This window comes from Tupaia chinensis, unplaced genomic scaffold (genome assembly GCF_000334495.1).
Source record: "Tupaia chinensis unplaced genomic scaffold, TupChi_1.0 Scaffold000278_1, whole genome shotgun sequence".
Lineage (NCBI taxonomy): Eukaryota > Metazoa > Chordata > Mammalia > Scandentia > Tupaiidae > Tupaia > Tupaia belangeri.
This window is the reverse complement of record NW_006159761.1, coordinates 955,095-966,869: the sequence shown is the minus strand read 5'-3', so window position 1 is coordinate 966,869 and position 11,775 is coordinate 955,095. Positions and strand designations below refer to the sequence as shown.

Here is an 11,775-nt window from a genome sequence, read left to right as displayed (position 1 = left end):
GGGGTGATTTCTCGCTTTCTGTCTCTATGTCTCTGTCTGTCTGGTGAGCGCACGTGCCCTACAGTGAAAATCTCTCAAAAAAAAAAACAACAACAACAACAACAACAAAAAACTCATGCTGGGCGTGTGTGCGTGCGTGCCCAGGATCCTGAGAGAAGAATGGAGGAGAAGGGATTGCGGCATGGCCATCCCCCCGTGGGGTGATTTCTAGCTTTCCGTCTCTCTGTCTCTCTCTGTCTGTCTGGCAAGCACATGCGCTCTATGGCAAAAAAAATCCTCTCAAAAAAAAAAAAGTTTTGTAAAATTTGGCAGTGAAGCCATCGGGGCCTGGACTTCTCTTTGTTGGAAGATTATTTATTACTAATTCAATCTCATTGCATGTTATTGGTCTATTCAGGCTTTTATATGTCCTCCTGAGTCAGTCTTGGTAGATTATATGTGTCCAGGAATTTGTCCATCTCATCCAGGTTTTCTTCTTTGTTGGCATAGAGTAGCTTGTAGTATCCTCCAATGATGTTTTTTATTTCTGTTATGTCTGTTGTAATGTTGCCTGGTTCATTGCGGATTTGGCTTATCTGGTTCCTTTCTCTCTTCTTAATTAGTCTGGCTAATGGTCTGTCAATCTTGTTTATCTTTTCAAAGAACCAGCTTTTGCTTTTATTTATTTTCTGTACTGTTCACTTATTTTCTATTTCATTTATTTCTGCTCGAATCTTTATTATTTCTTTTCTCCTGGCATTTTTTTGGATTTTTTTGTTGTTCCTTTTCTAATTCCCTGAGGCATGATGTTAGCTTGTCCTTTTGCCACCTTTCCATCTTTTTCTTGTGCACACTAATTGCTATGAACTTCCTTCTTTTTATATTTAAAATACTGTTTTTCTTTGTGATTTAACATTAATTAGCATTACATCTAAGAGCAATATCAGATAACATTTATACATTTTTCCACAGGACACAGAGGTTCATTGGCTCATTCTTTATGTCAAAGCAAGTAAACAGAGGCATTAGCAAAAGGTGCAATAGTTCACTGTTGCATTTAAACAATATTTATGCACATTGCATTCATTTACATATATATACATATATATATTAAAGTTATGGAAAAGCATAGTTCACAGGTTACTGTTTCTACATATATTGTAATACAATGTAAATGATGTAGACCATAAAAAATAAAATCCTCAAATATAGAGTTAAGCAACTGAAAGTTTCCTGTAAGAGATTAAAACACTGATTCCAGTAGTTAGTAAGATCTAGAATGACATCTCCAGGCTCCGTTTCAACTTTGCCTCACTGTATATACACAGCCAAACAGAACCAGCCCAGAACACACTGCAATCAGTGTAACATTTTGCATGCCAACTCACCCTCCAGAAACACTTTGGATTATTTTAACTGCCCATTTTGGATCATTGATTTTACATTGATTTGTGACATCACTTGGATGGGGGGGAACTATATTAAGCTTAGGTTTAAATTTGTGTTTACATTAGAAAGAAAGTTAAATGAAAAGATCAAGGGAACCAGCAGTTAGCGTAATGGCTATGTCGCTGGACTCCCACGTAGTCGACCGCGGTTCGCGTCCCGGACCCGGTGGCTTAAAACTCACGCCAGGCACGTGTGTGTGCGTGCCCAAGATCCCGAGAGGAGAATGGAGGAGAAGGGATTGCGGCGTGACCATCCCCCCTGGGGGGTGATTTCTCACTTTCTGTCTCTAATGTCTCTCTCTGTCTGTCTGGTGAGCGCACGCGCCCTATAGTGAAAATCTCTCAAAAAAAAAAAAAAAGATCAAGAAAATTTAAATGAAAAAGCGGTAGTTTTCTCACCAGTGGGATTAGATCTGCTGATATGTTCTAGTGCTACCCTTCATGATATACAAGTTAGAAGGATCTGATGCTTTTGAAACTGAAATATCAACTAAGAAAGGCATTGATTATGACAGAGAAGCAGAATTTTAGAAATTTGGGAAATGTTTCTAATAAATTACAGTTTACACCCTATTGTAAATAGCAGTCATTTATCAAACTACAATTTTTTTTTTCATGTCCCATCTTTCGTTCCCTTAATTTTTTACTTTCCCTTTCATTCTTTTTATTTGGTTACTTTATGAAATTTTCTTCATTCATTAGCGATACTGAGAAAAAATACATTATAAGATTCAAATACGAATCTGGATATACCTTTATATTCTCTAGTCTCTTTTGACACCAAGTCCCTGGATTCTTGATTTATATTTAAGTATACTCAGTACCAAGCAGCCTCAAATATGCTCTATTGTTAAATGATGGGCTGATAGGACACTTTTGTACTGAATGGTATACAGACATCTTAACATACAAAAATTGTTTTTGCCAGAGTTAAACTAAATAACCTATGTTATGTGTACAAAATCCCCTTTGTTGAAAAATAAAGGGTTTTCTAAATGAATAAAAAAGGACGTTTTCAAAAATTATGGTTTACTAAAATGACTTTGTTTTTGCCAAACAAGGTTACTTCAGGTGAGGAAATTTTATACTAGGAATAAAATTCCAAACCAATCTTTTCTTAAAACTTTTTAAAAAAATTATGTGCCAGGGTATCTTAGAAGCTTTTAAAGCACTCTGTTAATGCCCCTGAAACAATGGGGACCCCAAGGATACAGTTGATAATCAAGATAAAAATATCATAGTTGGATTACCAAGTGAAACAAATGTTGAGAAATAAAAATTCTCACTATTCACTGGCAGTTTCCTTCCAACAGATATTATGGAGAAGCCTGAAGTAATTCAGACAGATAGCTGTTTATAGTGAGTTATAATAATACTTTATGAGAGTAGAGCTAGTTAACACTATCAATTGTTTAAAAATTCAAGGTCATTTTGGGGTATGCAAAATAAGAGATTAATTTGAAGGTTTTTGTTTGTTTGTTTGTTAGTAAAACCTCTTTCTAGTTCTTAAAGTCCAGTTTGTTACATAGCCCCAATCTGGCCTACCACTGCATATTAATGATCAATTTAAATGTGGGCTTTAAATGTGCAATGTCACATTGTAAATAATTACAAAAAGACTTTATTTAGACTTCAACTTTCTCTCTCTCTTTTTTTTTTTTTTTGTTCTCTTTGAGAAAAGAAGGAGTACAGAATTTCTTCTTTTTCTTAGATGGTGATTTTAAAGGTGAGCCTTCAGGTGACAGGACTTCTTCAATTTTTTCAGAAGACTTAATGGTAATCTTGATGTTGTCTATGGACATGCTTAGTTAACCTACTCACTTGCTTTGCAAGCTCCTCTTCAACATCATGCGCATCATTCTTGCTGTTTCCTATCATGACGACACTTCCATGGACATGAAGCTCTTGTAAATCAGCTCGTGGTTTTCTTCTAATTTTTCCAGGACATTTTGTGGTGACTGAGTTTGAGACTGAATTTGTGAAACAGATGAAGCATCTTCTGAGAGTAATTCTTGCTCACCATCTTCCAGGCCTTGCTGTTTTTACTCAATTGTCTTCTTATACTCTTCAAGTTCTCCTTCTGTGAGATGACTGAATGGATTAGGAGGAGCTGGGGGCCTTGATTGTCATCTTCAAATTGCATGGTAGAATGAGGCTTATCCACAACAATTCCTGCAAGCAACTGAGATTGTGGTCCTGCTGTCTTCAGGTCATATCGATTTTGTTTCTGAATCTTATTTATCTTTTCTAGTACCTCATTAGGGTTTGTGTTTAAAGGAACAAACTGATTTGGATCTTCAATTTTGATAGGTGTGCCACCACTAACGTTAGAGGAGTCTTCTGCTTTCATACATGTGATTTTGGTCCTGGGACTGGTCTCCCTGTTCCGAGACTTCTGAGGCACGTTCACTTTCATGTAAGTATTTGTCGAGTTCAGCCATCTCGTTTTCTCCCGCTGCTGTCTCTGGGCCATGTATTTGAGAGGAGACAGGGGCACTGTATCGCCTTCGAAGAAAAGGCGGTCACAGTTGCCGGGATTTCCACATCACTCTTGTGCCTCAGCTTTTCTCGAATGAGAGGATGCCTGTAAGCATAGCCTGTTTTATACCCCAAATTGTCTAGGGTCCTCATCAGCCCTTCAAACTCAACCTCTCCAACCTTCCATTTGTGATGGGAACCCATATTCACGCCTCCTCCTCCAGATGCTGCTACAGTGTAAGTGAAAGCTTTATACTTCTTCAAATCCAGCACAAGCAGATTGTCTATACCACCTGCCCTTGCTAATGCCCACACCTGGATCTCATAGGCTATCTGCACATTAAAAATATAATGAAAAACCTCCTCAACTGTTTCTCCAAGTGCTACCACACCATGATTCTTGAGTACCAGCACCTTACAACTTGGCCCCAGAATTTTCTGCAGTTGAATTCTTTCTTCCTGTTCATCAAGGTACCCTTGGTAGTTGTAATAGGCAACATCTCCCAGGATAAGGGACTCATGAGAAATTGGAAGGATCCTGCACTTCATGGAGGATACAGCTGCCATTGCAAGGGTATGGATGTGAGAGGTCTGGTGTTAGCCTGATGGGATGGCCTTTGTAAGTGATTTGATGTTTCTCTCTTGCCAATCTTAATATCTTGTCTTTGTCTGTCATTTTGATCAGTCTACCTATAATGTGGCATGGAGAGGATCTTCTTGGATTGATTCTACTTGAGGTTCTTTGTATTTCTTGGGTCTGGATGTTTGAGTACCTCTCTAGACTTGGAAAGTTTTCTTCTAGGATTTCGTGGAATAGATTATCAATGCCCTTATTAGTTTCTTCACCTTCTGGGATACCAATTATTTGTATATTTGAGCATTTCATGGTATCTAGTATTTCTTGTATATTATCCTCAGTTTTTTTGGCTGTTTTCTCAGTCAGTATTTTTGATAATTTTTTCTACGTGATTAGTTTTGTCTTCTACTTCCAAAATTCGATCTTTTGCATGATCTAGCTCACTTTTGATACTTTTGAGGGAGGTTTTACTTTCCTTTGTTATAGTCTTCATGTCTAACAGTTCTGATTGTTTCTTTTTTATGGTGTCCAATTCTTTCATATCATGGAAGGACTTCCTCATCTCTTGGAGCTCAATGTCTCTTTTCTCTTGCATCTCATAGAATTTTGTTACCATAAATATTCTAAATTCTTTTTCTGACATTTCAGTAATATGCTCTAAATTTTCCCTACTTGGAGACAGGTTACACTGTTCCCTTCGTGGGGATGTACTATTTGATTCTCTCATCCTTGAGCCTCTTCTTCAATTTTTAGACATTTGGTAATGGTCAATTTGTTGGAGAGGAATTCAGGCACTATGAACTTGTGTGTTTCCCCCACTGTGAAATAATTCTGTGCTGTTTCTCCCTTTTACTAAGTCCTCAAATGTGGGAATCACAGGTGGAGTTTTATAATTGGATATGTGAAGGGGAATTTTACTAATTTTTCAACCCCTAGAGTGATGTGCAAAGAATTCTTCAAAACTCATAATGCTCAGATGGTTAGCTGCTTTGCACCTAAGCTACTCTAGGCAGAGGGTAAGAGCAGAGAAGTAAAACAGAAAAGTACAGTAAAGGAAAAGAAGGTAGAACATAGAAATAGAGAGAGAAGGCAAAGAAAAAGAAAGAAAAGAAAAGTACTAGAATAAAAGTAGGAAAAAGAAAAGGTCACTTTGCAAAACTTAAATTGGGATGAAAATGGAAAACTGCAAGGCGTACTTGTGTGCTGCACAAGGCCAACATCAGGCAAACTTGGAGGTGGCTAGCAGGTTTCTGTCCTAGGTGAGAAAAAGACAGAGATTAAAAAGAGAAAGGCCCAAGGGGTGCAGAGAGCTGTTTTTCCAAAAAAAAGAGAGAGAGAAAAAGTTAGAATGGACAGAGGAGGACAGCAAGAGGGAGCAAAGCAGCTATCCTACCTGGCTGGTACAGGGTCTGGGGGCTGAGGGGGGCGCTGACGGGGGAAACTTCTTAGCTGTGAAGTTGAAGCCAGAGGCCAAAATCAGGCAAACTTGGAGGTGACTAGCAGGTTTCTGTCCTAGCTGTTGCAGTCTTATAAGACTATAAACCAGTACCCATAATTCCTCATTATACAGGGTAACAGTCTTGAGGTTCAATGCTGCAAAGCATTTGATAGGAAAGAGGAAGGGATTTAGCTTGTGCAGCTTTCCTGATAAGCATAGGTGACAACTGAGTTAATGTTACATGTTTATGCCAAGAAATTGTGACTTGTGACCCCCTGGTACTTTCTTAGTTCTCTTTGAAGCTGAGTTTCTAGCACAGGACAATATAAAATCTATTTGCTGTGTTTCCTTAAAAAAGAAAAAGTCCTTGTTCACTATACTACTCTCTGGACTCATTCTCAAAGGCCCTCAGGGCTGCCATTCTTCTGAATCACTATCCTTCTCCCTGCAAACACTCATTTAGTCCAAGTTTGATTTTGAGGAAGAAGTAGTTAGATTAGGCAACTGAATGCTTATGGGACAAAGGCATGCAGTGAAGAGCCCGTCCCTTGATCTGCAAACATATTAAAAACAAGTAAACAGACAAATCCTGAAGACTTTAGGGCTCCTCTTATAAGCTTTTGCCTTCAATTTTGCTATTAAGATTTCTTCTTTTTAAAAGTTTATTTATTAATTTCTTCCACCAGTGAGAAAGACAGACAGACAGAGAGAAAGCACACCCAACAGGTGTTAGGGAACAGCAGAAACACCATGCTTCTAGAACACCCTGGATTTATGAACTCTGAGCGAATGGCTGCAGGGGAAATGGTGAAGGCCTGACCTCTTGTCTTCCTGCTTGACGGGGCCATGCAGGCAACACAAGCTGGTAAGGATGCTGCCTCCCATTCTAAGGCAAGGCCTGGACTGGGAAGAAACTGAGGCAAGGCCCAGTTTACGAGCTCTGCCTTGTGTCCTTGAACTGGCCGGTATTCAATTTCTCTGCCGTGAGTTTTACTGTTATTACGGTACCCTACAAGGGTAAAACATCACCCCCAACCATTGCAATAAAGCCAATTAGTGATCTTGTAGGAATGTGGTTCCCTAAGACTGACACAAGGATCAGGACATTTAAGACTCCCCTACCTGTCTGTTTTTAAGCCAAAATTAACATATAGATTAAGTTAGTATAAACCAAATTAGCATTAGAAGCATATGTAGACTAAGTTAGTTTAAGGTTAGTTTTATGTGCATACCCCTTGTTAAAGCTACAGGCCTAAGTTAACTCATGCTAGGCAAAGTCAACACATTCACCACATAACAGAGACTCAGAGATAAAACAAAAGAACTCACTAATTGACAAGACTCAACAAACAAAATGCAGGAACCCACAGATTTATTAGAGGAAAAAGCCTGGATGGGACAACAGAATAAACAAAGCTGAGGGCTCCACAGAAAGATTAACCATTTTAGCTGGGAGTTCTTATCTAAAGCAACAGGTAGCTTTCAACTACAAAGAGTTTCTCATCTATGTGCTGTTGACTATGAAAAACTGCTAATAAAACATCCTGTGTTGTCTCCTGAGCTACAAGATCATCTTCCTTTCCCATATAAGATCATAGACTCACCCTCTAATGTTGTAATGTATAGATAGTCCATATATTAACTGTGTCTTTACTTAGCAAGACAAGATTTCCGGTTCGTGTCCCGGACCCGGTGGCTTAAAACTCACGCCGGGCGCGTGTGCGTGCGTGCCCAAGATCCCGAGAGGAGAATGGAGGAGAAGGGATTGCGGCGTGACCATCCCCCCTGGGGGGTGATTTCTCACTTTCTGTCTCTATGTCTCTCTCTGTCTGTCTGGCGAGCGCACGCACCCTACAGTGAAAATCTCTCAAAAAAAAAAAAAAAAAAAAGACTCTCCCCAGTAATCAAGATCTAAGAAGAAGATACAGCAGACAAATGGACTTCCTCATCCTGAGAACTGTGATTGATTTTACCTGAGCTAACAAGACAAACAGCATGTTTTATAATTATTGCTTCCATGCTTTGTATACCCTGTTCCTTAGAGTAAATCTTTTACTGACCCTCACCCATTTACTTGCATGTATCACATTTTCAATAAAAAGGCACGATGATTCCTAGCAGTTGTCATTCCTCAGAGAGCGATCTTTGAGGGGTGTCCGGCATAGGACGTGCATCAAAAGGCATTGAGGCCTCTGTCTTCTGTTCACCTTCGCTGCCTCCATCGAGATAACCTACCCATGCCGAGGCTGGACCCTGGCACCTGCTCAAAAGTCCAGGAGGCCATTAGATGGATGTGTGACCTGTTAGATGTGTCCTCCAAATCCCAAGTGCTGTTCAGCCTGTGGTGCCATTTAGCCAAACCCCCATTATCCATACTGAAACCACCCTGCTCCAGGGATTATCTTCCTAATCCTGTAAGACTCATCTTTCTCTAAAAAAACTTTTCTTCTTCTTTTGCCCCAATAAATATGGAGGACAAGAGAGGGTTAGCAGGAGTGTCCCTAGTATGGCCACTACCTCTTCCTCTTTACTCAGATCTCTGTGTCTTCAGTGGTACTTCCATGCATGCTGCAGGTGACTCTGTTGGACAAAGTGTCACAAACAGAGTCTCCATGCTGTGACTCACTCCCAACCTCAGCCAGCCCCAATCATGGGCTCAGGCATGTGTTTTAATAACAAAATCAGACCAAGAGGGTAATTAGGAATGTGGAAAACGTGATAACATTAACAGAGTGTCTTAGAGAGACTCTTACTTTACTCCCCATGGCAGTGAAGGCACAGTGAGGACTGCTTATCTGCTTGGGAAGATGTGTGCGTTTGGAACCTTGCCACACCTTCATTTTGTTCTTCCTATAGGGCATGTATGTGTACATGTGCCAGAGATGGGGGAGGGGAGTGAGGAGTTACCTCCCAGGGGGATGCCATACTGCAATCCCTTCTTCCTCCACTCTCTTGGGATTTGGGGCATGTGTACACACGTATCTGTCTGGCACGATTTTCAAGACTCTGGGTCTGGGACTCAAACTGTACACCCAGCCATGTGGGTTCCATCTGCTGACCTGATTTTCAGCATTTTTATTGCTGCTTAAAAGTGGCTAGACCAATGAATGGATGAGCAGAATGCAGAACCTTACAGTGTATTATTATTGGCTGGAGAGGACTGATATTTCCACACATGTTACAACAAAGATGAACCAGGAAAACATATTAAATTTAAAAATCCAGACACAAAAGGACACATACTGTATAATTTCATTTATATGAAATGTCCAGGATAGGAAAATCCATGCAGCTGGAAAGCAGGTATGTGGTTGCCAGAGCTGGGAGCAGGAGAAATGGGTGACTACTAGTGGGTAAGGGTGCTTTTTGGAGTGATGGCATGCTCTGGAATTACGTAGTGGTGATGGCTGCACAATCTTGCGTGGACTGCAACGCACTGCACTGTACATATTAAAATGCTGACTTTCATGGTGTTTGGATTATTTCTCAGTAAGAAGACCGCAGTATACATAGGAGCACGCCTGAAGATGCACATGAAGGAGAACAACATCTTGGCCAAGTCTCTGTGCAGCAGGGCAACAAATGGAGGCTCTGTCAATACTAGGTGCCTTGCATCACATGCTGTTACTAGAAGTGAAGTTTAAGAAAAACTTAACCTTAATTCAGGATAGTCATAAAGGCAATATTAAGGATATTATAGAACAAACTCAAGGGGCTAGACTTAGTCATTTCTTCAAGAAACAATGAATAGACTCAGCTTCCCTTTCCAAAGTATTTTATTGCATTTCTGGACTTGTAGATACCCTGATCCCTCCAAACTCATGTCGGTCTCTTTTTGCAAATTACTTACTTAAAATGGACTTATTCTCACAGAATAGAATGGTGGTTGCCAGGGTCTGAGGTGGGGGAAAGGGAGAGAGGTTGGTCAAAAGTGCAAACTTTCGGTTACAAGATGAAAAACTAGATGAAAAAGTTCTGGGATCTAATGGGTGGCATGGCAATCATGGTTAATGATACTGCAGTAAACTCATGCTGCAGAAGTTCATCTGTGTGCTGTGAAGGTGTAAAGTAATTCAATGTAAAAAATAAGAAAAAAATGCAAAAGATGAAAATTGAAACCACAAAAGTGGCCCAGATTTTAAAAACTAAGAGTACCAAGAAAAAACATACTGCACGGTATACTTGAGATTTGCCAAGTGTAAATTTTAAGTAGCCTCACACCTCCCCTGCACTGTCCTCAGTAAATGACAGCTGTGGGAGGCTGCGCACCAGTGAGTCAGCCGGTTTCTCAGAAAGCAAACAATTACACAATGCCAAAAGCCATGATTGGCTTCCCTTCAGAACCTGACCTTCGAAACCTTGCTCTGATTGGCCACTAGAATCCCTCAGATTTGCATATCTGGCACCTCATGATTGGTCCAAAAGCAACCAATCATAACCCACCGTTTACAACCAATCACAGCCCACCAGTGTGTATATAACCATGATGCCTGGCCCACAGTAGCCAGATGACAATGACCAGGAAGACGATGACGACCAGGAAGATGACGACTGAAGATCCTGAAGAGTTGTAACACTACATCGTCTCCAGACGACCCTGGAGAGCTGTGACACTGCATCGTCTCCGTGCTGCTCACAATAGACGATGTGAACCTGAAGAGTTGTAACACTGCGTTGTCTTCGTGCTGTACCTTGCTGCCCACAATAAACAGACGACACTGAAGACACGGCGTCGTCTCCGTGTTGTAACACTATGCTGCTTGTCCTGGCTCTCACTCCTTCACTCAGGAAACCTGTTCGACTGTCCACCCGGGTCGGCACACATGGTACCTGAACAGGGATGGAACACGTGGCACCTGAACAGGGTCGGGAGACCTGGCGCCCGAACAGGGACCTGAGTAAGAAGGATCCAGTGAAGAGCACCCAAGGAGGGGACAGCAGAGAATCATCCCGAGATAGGACAGCAGACAGCTTAGTCAGCATAAACAAGAGCTTAGTCAACACGAACAAGAGCTTAGTCAGCACGAACAAGAGCTTAGTCAGCACGAACAAGAGCTTAGTCAGCACGAACAAGAGCTTAGTCAGCACGAACAAGAGCTTAGTCAGCACGAACAAGAGCTTAGTCAGCACAAACTATTTGTTCAAGGCTTAAAAGAAGCCCATGCCACTATGGTCGATCTAACCAAGGATTCTAAAATTGAAAAGGAACAGGAAGAGGATCTTATTTCCCTAGATAGTGAGGGAGAAGTTAAAAGCCCTGAAGGTGAGACAAAACCCCAAAAATCCAAAAAGCTAAAAAACAAAAACAACCTTACGGCTCTACAAGAGCCAACGAAAAATGAGTCAAAAATTGAGTCAGTTTTTTGGACAATGTGCTGCCCTTTATCATATTTCTATATGGTCTCTGCTTGAGATGGTTACGTGTTTATCATCAACTTTATTCCACTGCATATGTTTGTGTTGTTACTGATGCAGAGATATAGCAAAAGAGTCTACATAGCATATAGCATTTTCTACATTGTGGGTTTAATATTATCCATGCAGATACCTTTTGTATCACCATTAGAGAAACTAAAAACCAATACAGACAAAGAAACAAAACTAGTTCAGGGATCACATACGATATACTTTGAGACATTCCCTGTTATGGAAACTACAGATCCCCAAGGACAGGTTTGGCGCCGTCACAGCAGTCATTTTTGACATACGTGTCATTTTGACATACATTTCTGACACATGTCACTTTTGACATACGTGTCATTTTTGACATACATTTCTGACACACATGACATTTCTGACACATGTCATTTTTGACATATGTGTCATTTTTGACATACGTGTCATTTTTGACATAC

The 11,775-nt window shown here is 40.5% G+C and overlaps 1 pseudogene; it reads right to left on the bottom strand.

Annotated features, from left to right (window-relative positions):
• Window positions 1–3,088: 3,088 nt before the first annotated feature.
• The window catches only part of LOC102483352 (gamma-adducin pseudogene), a 12,331-nt pseudogene continuing 3,644 nt past the window's right edge, over window positions 3,089–11,775 (bottom strand).